Here is a 20,569-nt window from a genome sequence, read left to right as displayed (position 1 = left end):
TCATTCTTATTCAATATTTGCGAAAATCTTTTGATAAACAATTCACCCCCCTTTTGTTTAAAGCCATTAACTCCAACAATTGACATCAAGAGCTAGGTTCTTGAAAAATTTTCAAGTTCTGTTTTTTCGAAAAACTGTTTTAATGGCTGATAAATTACCTTTTAGGGAAGGTGCTTCCACAAATAGGTCACCACTGTTTTGTGGTGTGAATTACCAATTTTGGAAGATTAGAATGAAGATTTTATGCATTTCGCAAATATAGGTATTTGGGAAGCAATTGAAAATGGTCCTTTTATACCTCAAGTTAAAAGAGATGATGTCTTAATTGATAAGCATCCATCTGAATGGACTGAGGCTGAACGTAAGAAAGCAAAATTTGATTAGATTGCTAAGAATATAATAACCTCTGCTTTGAGTTGTGATGAATTTTTCAGGGTATCACAATGCATTTCAGCAAAGAAAATGTGGGACATCCTTGAAGTCACACATGAAGGAACAAATGATGTTAAGAGGGCAAGGAAGCATGCTCTCATCCAAGAGTATGAGCTTTTCAGAATGAAAAAAAGGGGAAACAATATGTGATGTGCATAAATGGTTCTTTCATATTGTGAATCATTTGAAGAGTCTTGGAAAGATCTTTGATAAAGAAGAGCTAAACATCAAGATCTTGAAGTGATGGAGATCAAGTAAGAGAGGATTTCACTAATGGAGAGTCTTCTAAAAAATTAAAGAAGAATTAAATAAAGAGAGGACCAAGCCTAAAGCCAACAAGAAGACTACAAGCATTCAAGAATGGACTCCAATTAATATCTCTCTTTGTAGTTTCTTTTGTATAAATTTGTAAATAATATAGAATAGCTTTAGGATGTGCTAAAGAGGGAAACCTTAAAGACACCTCCATTGTATAGCACTTTAGACGCTAGTTTTAGGAAAGATCTAGAAAGGTGTCTCTTCACACTCCTTTAGGCGCTAGAATAGGAGGAGTTAGAAGGTAACCTTTCAAGCTTCTCTTGCAAGCTTCTCTTGTACATTTGTGACCAACCCTCTTTATTATAAAAGGGGTGCTTAGGTCTTTGAAATAATAAGATTGATTTTTGAGAGTAAAGAACCTCTACCAATTTGGTGAGTGATAGAGAGACTTGTGTCTTCTTCTCTTCTAGTCTTATCTTAAGTCAATTCTTGGGCTCTCAAGTGGTAGCAACAACACTCATCTTGAAGCCAACCATCCTTCAAGTGGCGTGCACATTCCAAGAGCTTCATCCACATAAGTCCATTTTCCCCTTCATTTTCCAAATTACCCATTTTTGTTCTACTTGTTTGTTTTCACTTTCAATCGGTGCAATCTCTTCCTCATGATGTTCTCTTTCATTTGCTGCACTTATATTCAATTTTAATCGGTGCAAATTGGTTGTTCTTGCTGTTTTGGTCACGTCCTCCATGGGTATAAATGCTATATGTTGTGTTCTTGAGTTTATATCCATGGGTTTGTTGTTCAAAATGGGTTTCTATATGAGTTTGGCTTGGTTCTTGTGATTTGGTGAGTTCTTGAATGTTTAAGAACATTGATCCAATTCTTAAAAAGTGTCTAATCATATTCCAACTCTTGTTGAATCCATAACATGTTCATATCATATCCCTATCATGTTTTTGGGTTCACATCATGAAGTGTCTTGATAGAACATGGCAACCAAAGGTCACTGCCATCTCAAAATCAAAGGACTTAACATCAATGACAACTGCTTCTTTGTTTGGTAAGCTAAGGGAGCATGAGCTTGAGATGAATAGGTTGGTTGTCCAAGAGAGTGAGGACAAACACAACAAAGGCATTGCACTCAAAGCTATCAACCAGAAAAGGCAACAAGACTCAAGTGATTGTGATGAAGACACCATGAGCTTGTTGTCAAGGAAGTTTAGCAAATTCTTGAAAAAGAATAAAGGCCAAGCTTCAAAGAGGTACAAAAAGCCAAATGATTTTAATCTTAACAAATATACTTGTTATGGTTGTGGTGAACAGGGTCACATCAAAGTTGAGAGCCCCAATAATGAAAGCAAGGAAAAAACAGATTTCAAAAGTGAAAGAAAAGGAAAAACAAAGAAGGCATATATAGCATGGGATGATAATGAGGTATCCTCCTCTAGTTCTTCTGAAGATGAAGAAGCAAACTTGTGTTTGAAAGCATCTGTATCTAGAAGTGTGAGTTCATCTTCTTCAATCAAAGGTAACCATTACTACCAACATTGGAAGAAGAGTTGGAAAAATATAAAGTTGATTTTGAAAACCTTGATTTGATTTACAAAAACTCCACTTGCAGTTGTGACTCAAAGTTTTGTGAAAATTGTGAAAATCTTGAAAGAAAGATTCATTATCTTTTGAAAACTATGGATAAACTTACCACTGGAAAATCAAACTTTGAGAATGTTCTTGCATCTCAAAATTGTGTCTTTGGAAAAAAAGGTTTAGGCTTTTATCCAAAAAAAAAAGGAAATGGAATGTCAAAATCTTTTTTATCAGTGCTAGACAAACAACCGGTTAAAACACTAGCACAAAATGTATAAACAACGACTATTTATTTAATGCGGTTTTAGGGTTAGTCGCTGTCATTCAAAACGCGGTGGCATTTTTTAAATTAATTTCATTTACGAATGCGGCTATTTAAATAGCCGCATTCTTAAATCAAAACACATGATTTATGAATGCGGCTATTTAAATAGCCGCATTCTTAAATCAAAGCGCATGATTTACGAAAGCGGCTATTTAAATAGCCGCATTCGTAAATCAAAGAGCATGATTTAAGAATGCGGCATTCTTAAATCATTTTTTACCCTAATTTTGAAGCGCGCCACTTACGCTTTCATACTTTCTTCTTTTTTTGCCTTTCTCTTTGTTTCTGCTATGATGTTCCTCTCTCCTGCGAGTTTCATTGTGTTCTCGTACCAATGTAAGTTCGTTTTGATTCGCTCTCTTTCTTCTTCACCAATGGTTTATAATTTTTTTCTGTTTCACTTGTTTATTTGTTTGTTTTCTTGCATTGGTGAAGGGTTCTCTGATGCTTCATTTTCTCTTTTGTTTATGCTCTCGTGCTTTCTCTTGTTTTCTACGAGCCTTCATTGTCTTCTTTGTGCCACTGTAAGTTCTTTTCGAGTTCCCTTTCTTCTTCACCATTGATTTATATATATATTTTTTGTTTCTCTTATTTATTTGTTTTCTTGTATTGACGAAGGTCACCAGCTTCATTGCCTGCTGTTTGGATTTTTGCTATGCCGTATTTGCTCCGTTGTTGTTGCTGCCACCGCTATTGCTGCCTTAGGGTTTAGGGTTTTATTTTTATTTTTTAAATTAAATAAGAATGCGGCTATTTACCATAGCTGCATTTATAAATCACATTTACGAATGTGACTAAATAACCGCACTTGTAAATCTCTGATTTAAGAATGCGTGCTGATCAAGTGCGGCTATATAACCGCCCTTGTAAATGTAAAATAGCCGCACTCATTTGGCCTGTCTGCACTAGTGAATGAACGAAACAACCGGTTGTTACATGTTTTTACTGTATGAAGAGAGGTCATTCAGTTAGATTTCGCAAGTTTCGAAAATCTCTTGTTCCTAAAGGAATATTTAAATGGATTCCAAGGAACTTTGATGGTTCCAAGGATAAATGTAACATAAAAGGTCCCAAGTTCTTTAAAGGATCAAATCTTGTGATTTAACAAGTTTTTTTTGTTTCAAATTTTTTATTCCACAGGGTCAGTAAGATCAGGATCTCTTGGAAGCACTTTTGCAAGACAATGCCTTATTATGACATTATGTACTACTTTGATATGTGTACTTTAAAATCTTGAAGAATAACTCTTTGTTCTTCTTATTGTTGAACATTTTATTCCAAATCCAATTCTGAATTTTCATCATTTTGTGTTTGGATTATGTTTGCTTTGTGTTCATTCTGTTTCTACACAAATCTATGCGCTTTAAAACCTGAATGCTTGTATATCCAATGACTATTAATAGAATTTGGTATTTTAAAAAAAACAAAAATAAAAAAATTATACCAATACAAAAAATCAACTGATTGTTTCTGCTATGTCAGTCAAATATGTTTTAAATTTGTGAGCTCTGATTTTATTATTCTGCTTAAACCCAATGTTATTTTTTTGGTCAACAATACCTTAATTACTGCTTTGAAAACAAAATATCTTTGTAATAACTGCTATTTAAGAATCAGATTCTTCTAAATCTTGGAAATTAAAACTGCTCTTAAAGTTTGGTCAAATCAACATATGTTTTCTGTTTTGACTGACAAAAACAACTTTATAACTATGATTTGATTCTCTTTTATGTTTTTAAAAAATAACCCAATAAATGCCAACTTTGACCAGATGTTTTGGCTATATATGTAGAAGTGATTTGTTGTTATTCTCACAAAGAGCAATATGTTTTTCTTCCTTTTTCTCTCTGCTCTAAATTTGTTTTTGCAGTTTGCTCATCCTTCTCTAAACTGAACTATGGCTGCAACTCCTCCATCCTCTAAGAGAATGAAAACAAGAGCTGTAAGGAGTGGTGAAAAGCTGGAAGGTTGGTTCTCAAGAGAATCAGAATTGATTGACAAGTATCTACATGAAACAAGTAGGAAGATTGTGAACACACCAAAGCTTGTCTCTTTCACATGGATGAAGCAACAAAACTTGACTGTGGTGAGAAGTCTTCTCAAGGAGCAAAGGCTGAAAAGATTTCTTGAACTCTTTGGAAACATCTATCCAGACTTGGTAAAGGTATTTTACACTAACCTCCAATTCAATGGTGACACTCTTAACTCTCATGTGAAGGGGGTGGATATGGTTATCACCAATGATGTGTGGGCTGCTGTAACTAGACTGGAGTTTTCTGGAGTAAGGATTAAAAAAATGCAATCTAGGGGTGATAAAAGAGTTCAATAAGATGCAATTCTACAAGAATTGTCTCAAAAACCCCCTCTCCAAGGTAAAAAACTTTTCTGTTGGAGGGCTGAAACTTGATGAAAGGCTCATTGCCTTCATTGTGTCATGGATTATCACACCAAGGGGGAGCAATCATTCCACTCTCTCTGAAGAAGACTTGTTGTGAATCTACTGCATTATGAACAAAGTGAAGATCAACTGGATCCACACCATCAAGGATGATATGCAAAAAGCTACAAGGTTAAGTGACTTCCACTATCACTATGCAATATTGATTTCTAAATTTCTACATTATTTTGAAGTGGATATTGAAGAAGAGCTGGCTGAAATTATCAAGCCTTCAAGTGAGATCAACAGTGGATCCCTAAGCAAGATGAGATTTACTAAGATTGGTGGGAGATGGGTTAGCAAGGATGGTGACCAAGCTGGCCCTAGTGGAACCAATGATGGCGAAGAACCTGAAGCAGCAACAACTCAAGAGGAACCTTCTGCTGAGACTCATGAGGCTAGTGCCAATGGTGATCACTTTGGAGAAAGGATGACTTCAATGTCTCCTTTTGAGAGGCTTATGATAAACCGCATGGACATTTTTGCTGAAAATCAGAGAAATCTCCATGATTTTTGTGAGTCAAGGTTCAAAAATATGGATTCAAGGTTCTAGACCTTGGATGAGCAGATTGAAGAAATCCAGAATCAACTTATGGACCTACAGTATGGGGAGGTAACAATCCATCATTTTAAATTGTTGGTTTATGTTTATAAACAATTTCTGTTTCCATTTTATGCTGTTTTTTTATCATTCCTTTTGTCTATTTGTGAAGACAAATAGGGGGAGAAGTGTTTGGGATATGTAATGTTCTAATATTTGCACTTATTTTTTCTTTTGAACATTGCTATAACTGGTTTTTATTTGAAATTGAAACTTTGATACAAAATTTTAACCGATTATTTATCTATGTTGCACCTTTGTATTTTTGACTGGTTTCACACTTTGATTTGGCTTATGTTCCTCTTTGGAAATCACCTAGTGGAAACTGGTTTGTGGTGCCTGTTTGATTGGAATAGATTATCCTGTATGTCTATGTTTGCTTATGAATGCAGGTTATATAGATTCTAAACAAGAACATTCCAAAAAGCATACCAAGGATTTGTCTCCATCAAATAGGCGGAGATTGTAGAGCATGTGAGCTTTGATGTTTCAAATCTTTGATGAAGGTTGAAGCTATGCTGCTTTTGGTTTGGGCTTAGTCTAGGTTGTTTAGAATTCTTGTACAAATCATTCCTAGTCCCTTGCACAAGCTTGATCAATCTTTTTTAAACAGAGAAAAGTGGTTTTCTACGCAAAGAGAAAAACAATCGGTTGAAACCACGAAACAAGCGGTTGTTTGTCACTTGGATTGTTTGAAGGTTTTAAATATGTTTTTGACTTGGTTAAATAACTAACTAACTGATTCAATCAGTTAAAACGAATTTTCAACCGATTGATTGTCATATTTTTATAATAGCTTTTTGAAAACCTGTTAATCTATTTTGCAATCAAATCTTAACTGTTTTGGCTCATGATTGCTGCCTTGAACGACTAGTTTTGAGAGCTATAAATATGGCTTTTCTTTCAAAGCAAAAATAAAACAACAAGATATCAAATACAGTGAGATAGGGATTGATTTTAAAATTTTTTTTCAAGAGTTTTTTTGCAAGATTGCTTAATAGCTTTGCACTGGTTCAAAGTCTGATCTTAGGAGCTTTGTGTTTCCTGTAAACTCAGGTCTATTCTGTTCCTTTCACGATTCTTGTATTTGTTCTTTTATAAACTTGTAAAGTGTGTGGAATTCCTGTAAAGTCAGAGGGTGTTCTGACTAGAGGTGTGTGTTTGACAAAGAGGGTGAGTGGTTCTTGTGGTATCAAGATCACCTCTTTGTGGTTGTGTGGTTTGTAATCTGTGGTTGATTACTAGTGGAACCCAATGGTTGTTGTGGGAATTGGATGTAGCTCAAGGTTGAGTGAACCAATATAAATTGGCTGAGTAATCTCTCTCTCTCTCACTCCTTATAAACTGTTTATTTTAATTATGCTTTTGTTTATGCTATAAACAACCGGTTAAAACGAAGTTTGAACCGATTGAAATTCTGCAAACAATTTCTTTTACATTGTTTGATTGCCTTCCTTGATTGCTTAATCTGTGATTGTTTGATAAAGGTTTATTCTTATTCGATATTTGGGAAAATCTTTTGAAAAACAATTCACCCCCCTTCTTGTTTAAAGTCATTAATTCCAACAAGATATAATGTGTACTTTCTTTTTTGCGTGCCACTTCCAGTCCCAAGAAGTATGTGAGGTTCCCTAAATTCTTAATTTTGAATTGTTGATCCAACAACTTAGTGATATGTGTAAATCAAAACATGAATAAACGTAAATTGAACACATACAATTATGTTCACAAATAGATCTTATCATTATCATGATTCTCACTTAATCATACAATCAAGAAGGAATAGGACCTTGATCCATGAGTGATCCTAATTGAGCAGTTACTTTATCTCCTTTGTCCCAATCTATCTCTTAGCAATTCCGTACTTGTCACACACTTTCGTGATGGTTAACAGTGAGACAACTATTATTTGCAGAGACAGAACCCTATAACCTTTAGTACCCAATCTCCATCAGATGTAGGTTTTCATTAGGTATATCATCAAATATATATTTCTCATGTTAACCAATGGGCCCTTTATTCTATTATTATTATTAAATCATATTTGGGCCCAAAGCCCAAACTCTAAGTCATGTGAGTCACTTTATAGAAATTAATTTACATAATTTCTTACATTCTCCCACTTGACTCATATGAGTTATAATACTTTCATGATTTAATAATTACATAAATGCGCATTTAAAAGGCCTTACATAAATTGGTTCTATCATTAATCATAATCAAGGATACATAAATAATAAGAGTCATGGCGGTTACATGTCATTTCAATCGACACATTTCCTTCCATGTACTACTATATCATCCTTTCTCCTTAATATGACTTTATAATGAGAAATCCATAATAGGTTCAAACATAATGTCATTTTCATCAATAACAACATAATTTGTTTTCCACAACATAATTTACATGCATATACATAAGTAGAAAACATAAATTTCAGAAACTTTATTTATTCAATGAGCTCAGAGTGTCAAATAAGCATTAATAACAACATTCATCATTCACTAGTAGACATAATGCCCATATTTACAACATGACCAGTAAATGTTTTGGGCGGTAACCCTTTTGTTAAAGGGTCAGCAATCATAAGATCAGTGCTAATATGTTCTATTGACACTCTATGTTTCTGAACTTCTTCTTTAACGGCAAAGTATTTCAATTCCATATGTTTAGCACCTTTGGAATACTTGTCATTTTTAGAAAAGAAGACAGTTGCGGAGTTATCACAATAAATTCTCAGCGGCTTGGCAATACTGTTAACAATTCCAAGTCCTGAAACAAAATTCTGCAACCAATTAGCCTGAACTGTGGCCTCAAAGCATGCCACAAATTCAACCTCCATCCATGGTGGATGCAGCAATGACTGTTTGCTTCGCACTTTTTCACGAAATCGCTCCTCCGGCTAAAAGATACACATAACCAAAAGTAGACTTTCGTGTATCCACACAGCCAGGAAAATCTGAATCTGTATATCCAATCACCTCAAGATGATCAGATCTTTTATAAGTAAGCATGTGATCCTTCGTTCCTTGCAAGTATCTTAAAACTTTCTTTGCAGCTTTCCAATGATCCAATCCTGGATTACTCTGGTATCTACCAACTGCAAAACTAATATCTGGTCGTGTACAAGTTTGAGCATACATTAAACTCCCAACAATAGATGCATAAGGTATATTCTCCATTTGATGAGGACATCCAAACCAAAGGGCATAGTGAGGAGGAACTTGACCAAGCCATTCCAGACTTAGGCGGACCCATGACAAGAGGAAGGCTTAAAAAGGTCCAAGAGACTTTACAGCACAAGGTGGCTAATATTTTGGAGGCACAATTGTCGAATTGCCCACAACTTAAAAAGACTTCGTTGATTACATGCACAACATGTTTGGATCCTTAAAAATATAAGGATATTATTATTTTTGCCTCAAGTAGGATTTGAACCCATAACCAGATGGAAAGTATCAACTTAACCACTGGGACAAAAGATCCTTCTTGAAATATAAGGATTGTAGTTTCGTCTTATGTTCTTACAAACAAGAAAAGACCTTTGTAATTTATACACTGTTGAACCTCAGAATAGGGACGAATATTTTGATAATTTTAGAGAGTGTTTCTCTGCTAGGGTTTTTCCATGTATCTTGCGATCTTATCAAGAATCCACAAATTCTTGTGGCGATCATCCTTAGGCTTATCAAACTTTGTTTGTGGCGCCTTCCTTTATCCAGGTTTTTATTGTTACTGTTTTGAATTTATTCCGTTCCGTAACCCTAAATTCCCAATTTTATTGTCATGTCTACTTGGATTCATATCAATTAAACTCCCAACAATATATGCATAAGGTATATTCTCCATCTTTTTCCGTTCCAAGTCATTCTTTGGACATTGCATGAGACTAAATTTGTCTCCTTTCTGTATTGGAACAGGAGATGTCGAACATTTATCCATTCTGAATCTCTCTAAAACTTTATTAATATATGCTTTCTGAGACAAACCTAACAGTCCTTGTGATCTGTCATGGAATATTTCAATTTCTATCACATAGTATGCCTCACCCATATCTTTCATCTCAAAGTTATTAGAGAGAAACTTCTTAGTCTCACTTATTAGACCAAGATCATTAGTTGCAAGCAAGATATCATCAACATACAGAATCAAGAATGTAAACTTGCTCCCACTGACCTTCAGGTATATACACCGATCAACGATATTTTCCTTAAACCCAAAGGACAGAATAGTATCATTGAACTTAAGATACCATTGCCTAGAAGCCTGTTTATGCCCGTATATTGATTTCTTAAGTTTACACACCATGTGTTCCTTTCCTTCTTCAATGAACCCCATTGGTTGGTCCATATAAACATCCTCTTCTAAATCCCTGTTTAGATAGGCAGTTTTGACATCCATTTGATGCAACTCAAGATCATAATGAGCTACTAATGCCATGATAATTCTAAAGGAATAATATTTCTTAGAAACAGGTGAAAATGTTTCCTTATAATCAATGCCATCCTTTTGAGTAAAACCTTTGGGAACAAGTCGGGCCTTGTAACGTTCGATATTGCCATGAGAGTCACGTTTAGTCTTAAAGACCCATTTACACCCGACTCTCTTGCATCCTTCTGGCAATTCTATAAGGTCCCATACATCATTCTGTGCCATTGATTTAAGCTCATCTTTCATGGCATCTAACCACTTATCAGAATTATCATCATTGATGGCGTCTGAAAATGAAACTGGATCATTATCAATACCTAAGTCATTTTCTGACTCTTGTAGATAAACCACATAATCATTCGAAATAGCAGACTTTCTTTCTCTTTGAGATCTTCTTAATACTATTTCTTGTGGTTGTTCTACTACAGGTTCATTGTTAACTTCATGATCATTAATTTGTTGTTCTTCTTCATCGTTGAGTGATTCAACTACATTAGGAACAACAATACTTGAAGTAGAGGTACTAGTTAAAGGAACTTGTACTCTAACTTCCTTAATCTCCACATTCTGTGAAGTATCACTCCCATTGGTTTCACCATTTTCAATGAACCATGCATTTCCAGATTCAACAATTCTTGTGCTATGGGTAGGACAGTAAAACATATACCCTTTTGACTTTGCTGGATAACCAATGAAATATCCACTGATTGTTCTTGCATCCAATTTCTTCTCTTGCGGATTGTATATTCTGACTTCTGCCTGACATCCCCAAACATGCAGGTGTCTCAAACTGGGTTTCCTTTCTGTCCATAATTCAAAAGGTGTCTTTTGAACTGCCTTACTAGGAACCCTGTTCGACAGATACATGGCAGTTTTTAAAGCATACATCCACAATGAAACAAGTACAGTTGACTTACTTAACATGCTCCTAACCATATCCATTAAGGTTCGATTACGCCTTTCTGAAACACCATTTTGTTGTGGTGTACCTGACATTGTGTATTGAGCACAAATACCACGTCTCTCAAGGAACTTAGCAAACGGACCAAGGTGTTGTCCACTTTCATCATACTTTCCATAATATTCACCACCTCTATCTGACCTGACAATTTTCACCTTTCTGTCTAATTGTCTTTTCACTTCATTTATATAAACTTCTAAGGCATTCACTGCTTGCGATTTTTCATGCAGTAAATAGACATAACCATAACGTGAAAAATCATCAATAAAGGTGATAAAATACCTTTCTTTATTGAAAGAACTTGCATCAAAAGGTCCACATATATCAGTGTGTATAATTTCAAGAAGCTGAATACTTCTTGTGGCTCCCTTCTTTGTGTGTTTTGTTTGTTTGCCTTTAATACAATCCACACATACATTCAGATTAGTAAAATCCAAACTTGGAAGTATTTCATTCTTTACCAATCTCTCCATCCTTTCTTTGGAAATATGTCCCAAACGTTTGTGCCACAAGAAAGCAGAACATTCATTCACTAAACTACGTTTAAATGATGATGCGAGGTCATAAGAGTTTCAACATATAGATTATCAAGGTTCAATCTATATAATCCATCATAAAGAGTACCAGATACAATCAAATAGGTATGCTGATATAAACTGAAACATCCATTCCCAAATTTAAAAGAGTATCCGGCAACATCAAGTTTAGACAATGAAACTATATTCCTAGATATACTAGGTACATAAAAAGCATCCATCAAGTCTAAAAAAAATCCAATGTCGAGGATTAAACGATAAGTCCCGACTGCTTCGATTGGAACCTTCTCTCTATTCCCCATGAAGACAAACTTTTCATTTGGCTTTATGGTTCGGGTTAAAAGGAATCCTTGCATCATGTTAGAAACATGAGTTGTGCATCCAGAATCAATCCACCAAGAATTATGTGGAACTTCAGTTAAGTTTGATTCAAAACATACATAATAAGCATTATCCTTACCCTTCTTTTCGAACCAAACATTACGTTTCAGACAATCCTTTTGGAAATGTCCAGATTTCTTGCAGAAATGACATTTGTCATTCTTCTTCTGGAGCTTAGTAGAGGACTCATTTATCTTCAGTGGTCCTTTACCCTTTCCATGTTTCTTGAAGACCTTCTTTCCAGCTCCCTGATTGTTCACACAATGTATAGAGTGGTTTCCTCGATTTTTCAATCTAGTCTCTTCCTGAACTAACATGTTATAGTTCTCATCCACTGCCATTCCAATAGACTTAAGTCTTGCCGCAATATTAGTCATTTCAATGACATGTTCGTGCATAGTACGAGAACCATCAAATTCCATGGTGGTTAATGTACTCATTAATGTCCCAACAAGAGACTTATCAGTAGTTTGGGAGCGCTCTTCCACAAATTTCATAAATTCTTTTGCACTATCAGTTTTGGGAAGAGTCGACTTAATATTACTTGTTATGCTCTTTCGCATAAAGATACAGGAACAGATACTTGATCACACATGCTTAACATTAATACTTTGAGTCATAAACTAAACATACAATACAGATTCAGAAAACATTCTATGTATACTAATGTTCTCCTTTGGGAGATTCATTAATACACAAAACATAATGATGCTAATAGTATTAAATTTATTTGGTAAGATATATGCATTAACTAGAAACACTTGTTATCTTTGGATATACAAGCAAAACTAATAACACATACTCACTACCAACAATCATATCCATCAATTATAAGGATAACTAATCAACCTTTGGGTGATCCAAAATGCCCTATAATAATGAATTTCCATTTACCCATATATATAAATAATTTAGCATCCATTCTATAGGTAATTGGAATAAAATTTATCAGTAATATGGAATTAAATAAAACTTAAAGATTTGATCACTTTGGTGATTAACAAATCTATCATACAAATAATTCCATAAATTATATCATTAATTGAAATAAAATTCATCTATAATTTGGAATTAAATAAAACTTAAAGATTTGATCACTTTGGTGATTACAAATCTATCATACAAATAATATCATTATATGAAATAAAATTTCATCCATAATTTGGAATTAAATAAAACTTAAAGATTTGATCACTTTGGTGATTACAAATCTATCATACAGATAATTCCAAAAATTATATCATTAATTGAAATAAAATTCATCCATAATTTGGAATTAAATAAAACATAAAGATTTGATCACTTTGGTGATTACAAATCTATCATACAAATAATTCTAAAATCATAATCTAAAAAAATAATACATAAAGCGAAAAAATTAATTTTCCATTCCTCACTTTCAATCAATAAATTAAACTTTAATTTAATGCAAATTAAATTACATTATAACATAATAAAATTTTATTAAAACCTTAATTTAATGCAAATTAAATTACATTAAAATTAATACATAAAGTGGAAAAAATAATTTTCCATTCCTCACTTTAATAAAATTTTTAATTGAAATCATTAATAAAATAAATGAGGTAAGGAAATTAATTCATAAGTTTCAGTAATTTAATTAAAAATAAAATAACATAAGATGATAAGGTGCAAGAATGAATTCATTGCTATTCATAAATTGAATTCAACATTATATTATAATTTAATCTAAAGTGCAGCAAGAAACAATTCATTCAACATTATATTATAATTTAATCTAAAGTGCAGCAAGAAACAATTCATGCTTTTCATTAATTTATATTATAATATATATTATATTATAATTCCATAATCAGAAATTGAATCCACATCATCATCTTCCTCATGCCTTTCTTTCCGAAAGGCTCTACCAACATCACAGCACCACCACCGTGCAAAGGCTTGCGGTCCCACTAATAGGTCCATAGGATTTTTAACACTGTTAATGGCGTTGGGTGCAGGAAGATTAGGGTTATGTTAATGGAAACCTTAATCCATAAACCCTAATTTTAAAATTAGGGTTCTTCAATTGGGATTATTTTAAAATTAGGGTTCTTTGATTTTGGATGGTTTAGGACAATTAGAGATCTATTATAAAGGAATGAAAACCTTAATTTATAAATCCTAATTTTAAAATTAGAGTTCTTAAATTGAGAATATTTTAAAATTAGGGTTCTTTGATTTTGGAAAAGCATTAATGGAGAATCACAAAAAATGAGCAACGAGGCTCTGATACCACATGTAATTTTAAAACATGAATAAACGTAAATTGAATACATACAATAATGTTCTCATATAGATCTTATCATATTATGATTCTCACACAATCATACAATCAAGAAGGAATAGACACTACTTACCTTGATCCATGAGTGATCCTAATTGAGCAGTTACTTTATCTCCTTCTTCCCAATCTATCTCTTAGCAATTTCGTTCTTGTCACACACTTCCGTGATGGTTAACAGTGAGACAACTATTATTTGCAGAGACATAACCCTATAACCTTTAGTACCCAATCTCCATCAGATGTAGGTTTTCCATTAGGTATATCATCAGATATATATTTCTCACATTAACCAATGGGCCTTTAATTCTATTATTATTATTATTAAATCATATTCGGGCCCAAAGCCCAAACTATAAGTCATGTGAGTCACTTTATAGAAATTAATTTACATAATTTCTTACATTCTCCCACTTGACTCATATGAGTTATAATACTTTCATGATTTAATAATTACATAAATGCGCATTTAAAAGGCCTTACATAAATTGGTTCTATCATTAATCATAATCAAGGATACAGAAATAATAAGAGTCATGGCGGTTATATGTCATTTCAATCGACACATTTCCTTCCATGTACTACTATATCATCCTTTCTCCTTAATATGACTTTATAGTGAGAAATTCATAATAGGTTCAAACATAATGTCATTGTCATCAATAACAACATAATTTGTTTTCCACAACATAATAACATAATTTGCATGCATATACATAAAGTAGAAAACAACATAAATTTCAGAAACTTTATTTATCAATGAGCTCAAAGTGTCAAATAGGCATTAATAACAACATTCATAATTCACTAGTAACATAATGCCCATATTTACAACATGAATCGTAAAATTGATTAGTCTTGTGATATAATCCGCAACTTTGTAAGCTGTAAAAGTTAATCAATTTGTCTCTGCTATTCTTGCTGGTTGATCTAAATCTTGTTGATCAAGTTCTGTTTGTTCTAAAATCATTTGGAAAATCAATTTGTTTCATTTAGAATCAATCTGTTCTTTTTACCTCTGATATACTGAAAACAGTTTGTGCTTGCGAAAATTTGATAAACTCAATTCACCCCTCCCCTCTTGAACTTAGACACTCTTTAACTCTAACAATTGGTATCAAGAGCTAGGGCTTGTAGGTTACTCAAGTGTGTGCAGAAATGTCTGAATTCAAGATGCCTTTTGCTGAAGGAGCGTCTATCAACAGACCTCCCATGTTCGGTGGTGTTAACTATGCTTTCTGGAAAATCAGGATGAAGATTTTCATGGAGTCCATTGATATGGGTATTTGGGATGCAGTGGTCAGTGGACCTTTTATACCTATGTAGGTTGTCAAAGAAGAGACTGTGAAGAAGCCTTGGTCTGAATGTAGTGAAACCGAAAGGAAGAAGGCTCAATATGACTCTTTAGCCAAGAACATCATCACCTCTGCATTGAATATGGATGAATTCTTTAGAGTGTCCCAATGCAACTCAGCTAAAGAGATGTGGGAAGTACTGGAGGTAACCCATGAGGGCACAGATGATGTGAAACGTTCGAGGAAGCATTCACTCATTCAAGAATATGAGTTGTTTAGGATGTAATCAGAAGAAAGCATTGCAGATGTGCAGAAACGGTTTACACATATTGTGAATCATCTCATCGGTCTTGGTAAAGTCTTTGACAAGGAAGAGCTCAACATAAAGGTGCTGAAATGCCTTGATAGGAGCTGGCAGCCTAAGGTAACTGCAATCTCTGAATCCAGAGATTTATCCTAGATGTCTACTGCAGCACTCTTTGGAAAACTGATTGAACATGAGTTAGAACTCAAAAGATTGAAAGAGAAAGAAACAGTGGAGAAAAGAGCCAAAGGAATTGCTTTAAAGACTACCATGGAACATGATACAAGTGAGGAAGAGAAGAATTCTGAACATGATGAGATATTGAATCTGCTCACCAGAAAATTCAGCAGATTTCTTAGAAAGAAAAACCGTGACAGAACTCAACAAAGAAAGAGGTATTCTAAATCCAATGATTCACATTCTTCTAATTACACTTGCTTTGGGTGTGGTAAACCAGGTCATATAAAGGCTGATTGTCTAAACAATCAAAATAAAGAAAAATCAGCAAGCAAGAAGAGTGAAAGAGGCAAAGGCAAAAGAGCATACATCTCTTGGGAAGAAAATGATGTATCCTCATCTAGTGATTCCTCAACCGAAAGTGAAGAAGAAAATCTGTGTTTCATGGTGAATGATGAAGAATCGAACTCTGATTCAGCAAGTGATTTTTCCACTGATTCTGAAAATTATGATCAGTTGTTAATTGCCTTTAAGGAAACACATGATGAAGCAAACAAATTAGCTGTCATTTGCAACAAATTGAATAGAGTAAATAGGGTACTTGAACCTAAGGTCAAAGCTCTTGAGGAAGAACTACACAAAGCTAAAACTGGTTTAGTTAGCCTTGAATTAACTTGTCTGCATGCATCAATAAAAACCTGTGAAAATTGTAAGAAACTGGAAAAACAGGTGGAATATCTGCTAAAAACTTTATCATGTTTCACCAAAGGAAGAGAAAATCTTGAAACACTACTAGGTTCACAAAATGCTGTTTTTAATAAAAACGGTCTAGGATATAATCCTAGAATGAAGAACAATGTTAAGAAGCTGTCCAGGTTTTTTGTTCCTTCCAAAACAGGTTTTTCCTCTTTTAGTTGTTCAAAAACAATGCATACTGCAACATGTTTTTACTGTATGGAGTTTGGGCATATATCTAGAACATGTAAAGCTAGAAGGTACCTTGTTCCTCAAGGATTGGCCAAATGGCTTCCTAAGGAAAGGTATTAATCATGCTGGACCCTAGACTAAAAGGGGTACCATATGTGCTAAATCTGTTTTTTGCAGAAAAACAGCAGGAAAAATCAGTGGTACCTGGACAGTGGCTGCTCGAAGCACATGACTGGTGATGTGACCCAGTTCATAAGTTTGAAACTCAAAGCTGAAGGGCATGTCACATATGGAGACAACAATAGAGGAAGAATTCTTGGAAGAGGAGATGTTGGTACTAAGGACTCAACCACTATTGAGAATGTATTGTATGTTGAAGGGCTAAAGCATAGTCTTCTAAGCATTAGCCAGCTGTGTGACAAGGGATACAAGGTCAATTTCGAAGCCAACACTTGTACAATCTCAAACGAAATTTCTGGTAAGGTGCTGTTCACAGGAAAAAGGGTAAACAACATCTATCTCTTATATATTATGAATAGCTGTTCTGAAAATGAGTGTTTGATTTCTAAAAGTGATGAGTCTTGGCTATGGCACAGGAGGTTAGCTCATATCCATACCAATCACTTGAATAAGTTGAAGTCTAAAAATCTTGTGTCTGGTTTACCAAATATAAAGTTTCAAAATAACAGATTGTGTGATGCTTGTGTAAAGGGCAAACAGATTAGAACTTCCTTTAAATCGAAAGATATGGTTTCTACAAATAAAGCTTTGGATGTTTTGCATTGGACTTGTTTGGACCATCTAGGAGTGCTAGTTTAGCTGGAAATTACTATGCTTTGGTAATTGTTGATGACTTCTCAAGATATACATGGACTTTGTTTTTGGCTTCTAAAAATGATGCATATAAAGCCTTTAAGAAACTAGCTAAGGTTCTGCATAATGAAAATAGCATTAAACAGATTCGTAGTGATCATGGGGGGGAATTTCAAAATGCAAAGTTTGATAGGTTTTGTGATAAACATGGGATCATACATAGCTATTCTGCTCCTAGGACACCCCAACAAAATGGTGTAGTTGAAAGGAAGAATAGATCATTAGAGGAATTAGCTAGGACCATGTTAAATGAATCTGATTTACCTAAATATTTTTGGGCAGATGCAGTATACACTGCCTCTTATGTGCTTAACAGAACCTTGATTTGACCCATTCTTAAGAAAACTCCCTATGAATTGTATAAAGGTAGGAAGCCTAGCATTAGTCATCTTAGGGTTTTTGGTTGTAAATGCTTTGTTCTAAATAATGGTAAAGATAATCTGGGGAAATTTGATCCTAAATCAGATGAAGGAATACATATTGGATATGCTATAAATGGACATGCTTATAGAGTGTATAACAAAAGATTGCTTGCAGTAGAAGAATCTATACATGTTGTATTTGATGAAACAGATTGTACTGTGCCTAAACCTATTCTGGATGAACCTGGTGTGGATGATTTAAGAACCATTTTGTAAAAGAGTCAATCTAGTGAGTTTGATGCAACTAATCCAAATACTGTCAAAGAATCTACTGTGAATGCAGGATTGCCTAAAGAATGGAAGACTCCAAGGGATCTCACACTTGATAATGTAATTGGGAAAATTGAGAAAGGAGTCTCAACAAGGAATTCACTTAATAATTTTTGCAGAACAGTGGCCTTTGTTTCACAGATTGAGCCTAAAAGTCTGGAAGAACCACTACAATACAACAATTGGATAACAACAATGCAGGAAGAACTGAACCAGTTTGAATACAATGAAGTGTGGTCCTTAGTTCCCAAGAAGACATGAAATGAATATCATAGGAACCAAATGGGTGTACAGGAACAAGATGGATGAACATGGGGCTATCACTAGAAATAAAGCAAAGCTGGTTGCTAAAGGTTATAACCAAGAAGAGGGAATAGATTTTGGTGAAACCTATGCACCAGTAACACGTCTTGAAGCTGTCAGATTACTCTTAGCATTTTCCAGCATACAAGGTTTCAAGCTGTTTCAAATGGATGTCAAGAGTGTATTCTTAAATGGTTACATTAATGAAGAGGTGTTTGTATCTCAGCCTCCAGGGTTTGAAGACCATAAAAATCTAGAGCATGTGTACATGCTCAATAAGGCTTTATATGGATTGAAGCAGGCACCTAGACAGTGGTATGAGAGGCTAAGTGAGTTTCTGCTCTCTCAAGGATATAACTGTGGCAATTCTGATAAAACTCTGTTCATAAAGAAGAAAAGAGAAGACATTATACTTGTGCAAGTCTATGTGGATGATATTATCTTTGGATCCACAAATGAAGAGATGTGTGAAGACTTTGTGAAAACAATGAAGAGTGAGTTTGAGATGTCAATGTTAGGGGAAATGAATTTCTTCCTTGGACTACAAGTGAAACAACTCAAGGATGGAATTTGCACAAGTCAAGAAAAGTACTGCAAGGAGCTGCTTAAGAGGTTTGATATGGATCAATGCAAAGCAATCATCACTCCTATTTCAACAAGCTGCCAGCTGGAACAAGATTGTGCAGGAAAATAAGTGAATCAATCTAAGTACAGGGGTTTAATGGGTTCTTTATTATACTTAACTGCTAGCAGGCTTGACATTATGTTTGTTGTGTGCTTATGTGCTAGATATCAATCTGATCCAAAGGAATCACACTACAGTGCAACAAAGAGAATTCTAAAATACTTGCAAGGGTCTAAGGATGTTGGACTATGGTATCCTAACAATGTTTCTTTAAACTTAACTGGTTTTTCAGATTCTGACTTTGCAGAGAACACAAGTGGGACTTGTCACATGCTTGGGTCAAGTCTAATCTCTTGACATTGTAAGAAACAAGCCTGTGTTGCTCTCTCTACAGCAGAGGCAGAATACATAGCTGCTGGAAGTTGTTGTGCACAAACCTTATGGCTAAGGCAGCAGCTTAGTGACTATGGGATTCTCTTAAACAAGATACCTATAAATTGTGATAACACTAGTGCTATAAATCTGTATAAGAATCCTGTCATGCATTTAAGAACTAAACATATTGAAATTAGACATCACTTTCTAAGAGAGCATATAGCTAATGGAACTTGTGATATCAAATTCATTGGCACTGAATTTCAATTGGCTGATCTTTTTACTAAACCTCTTGTTAAAGATAGGTTTTATTTTCTTCTAAATGAATTGGGTATCATTAGCTTAAATTGTCCCCTGCAGTAAAAAATTTCAATCTGTTATTTTATGCTTTAACATGTTCTCTCTCTGTTTCAGAATCACAGTCGTGACTAGGAAAGAGAAATATTTACTTTTCTCCCTCTCCTTGATCTTTGACTGCTTTTACGGTTATTAACCAGCAGGTTTATGACAGTCATGTGGGGATATTCTAACTGATTTGATATCTTGTACGTGCAACAAATTTGATTTGCTAAACTGAAATATGGTTTCAATATATTCTTGCGTCAATCAACACCTGCACTTGCTGTACACAAGAATAAAATCTATAGTATATCTGACTGTATTGATTTTTTTTTAACTCGTGATTCTTGAAATCTGATTTAAGCCCTATATAAATCTGGTATTGATCAATTGTTTTTCACAC

General features: G+C 34.3%; 1 pseudogene; it reads left to right on the top strand.

Annotated features, from left to right (window-relative positions):
• The first annotated feature begins 15,414 nt into the window (after positions 1-15,414).
• On the top strand, positions 15,415-20,357 carry LOC150024755 (uncharacterized; annotated as a pseudogene).
• The last annotated feature ends 212 nt before the right edge of the window (positions 20,358-20,569 follow it).

This window comes from Phaseolus vulgaris, chromosome 10, assembly GCF_051622355.1.
Source record: "Phaseolus vulgaris cultivar YP4 chromosome 10, ASM5162235v1, whole genome shotgun sequence".
In the NCBI taxonomy this organism is placed as follows: domain Eukaryota; kingdom Viridiplantae; phylum Streptophyta; class Magnoliopsida; order Fabales; family Fabaceae; genus Phaseolus; species Phaseolus vulgaris.
This window is presented reverse-complemented; position numbering and strand designations above follow the sequence as displayed.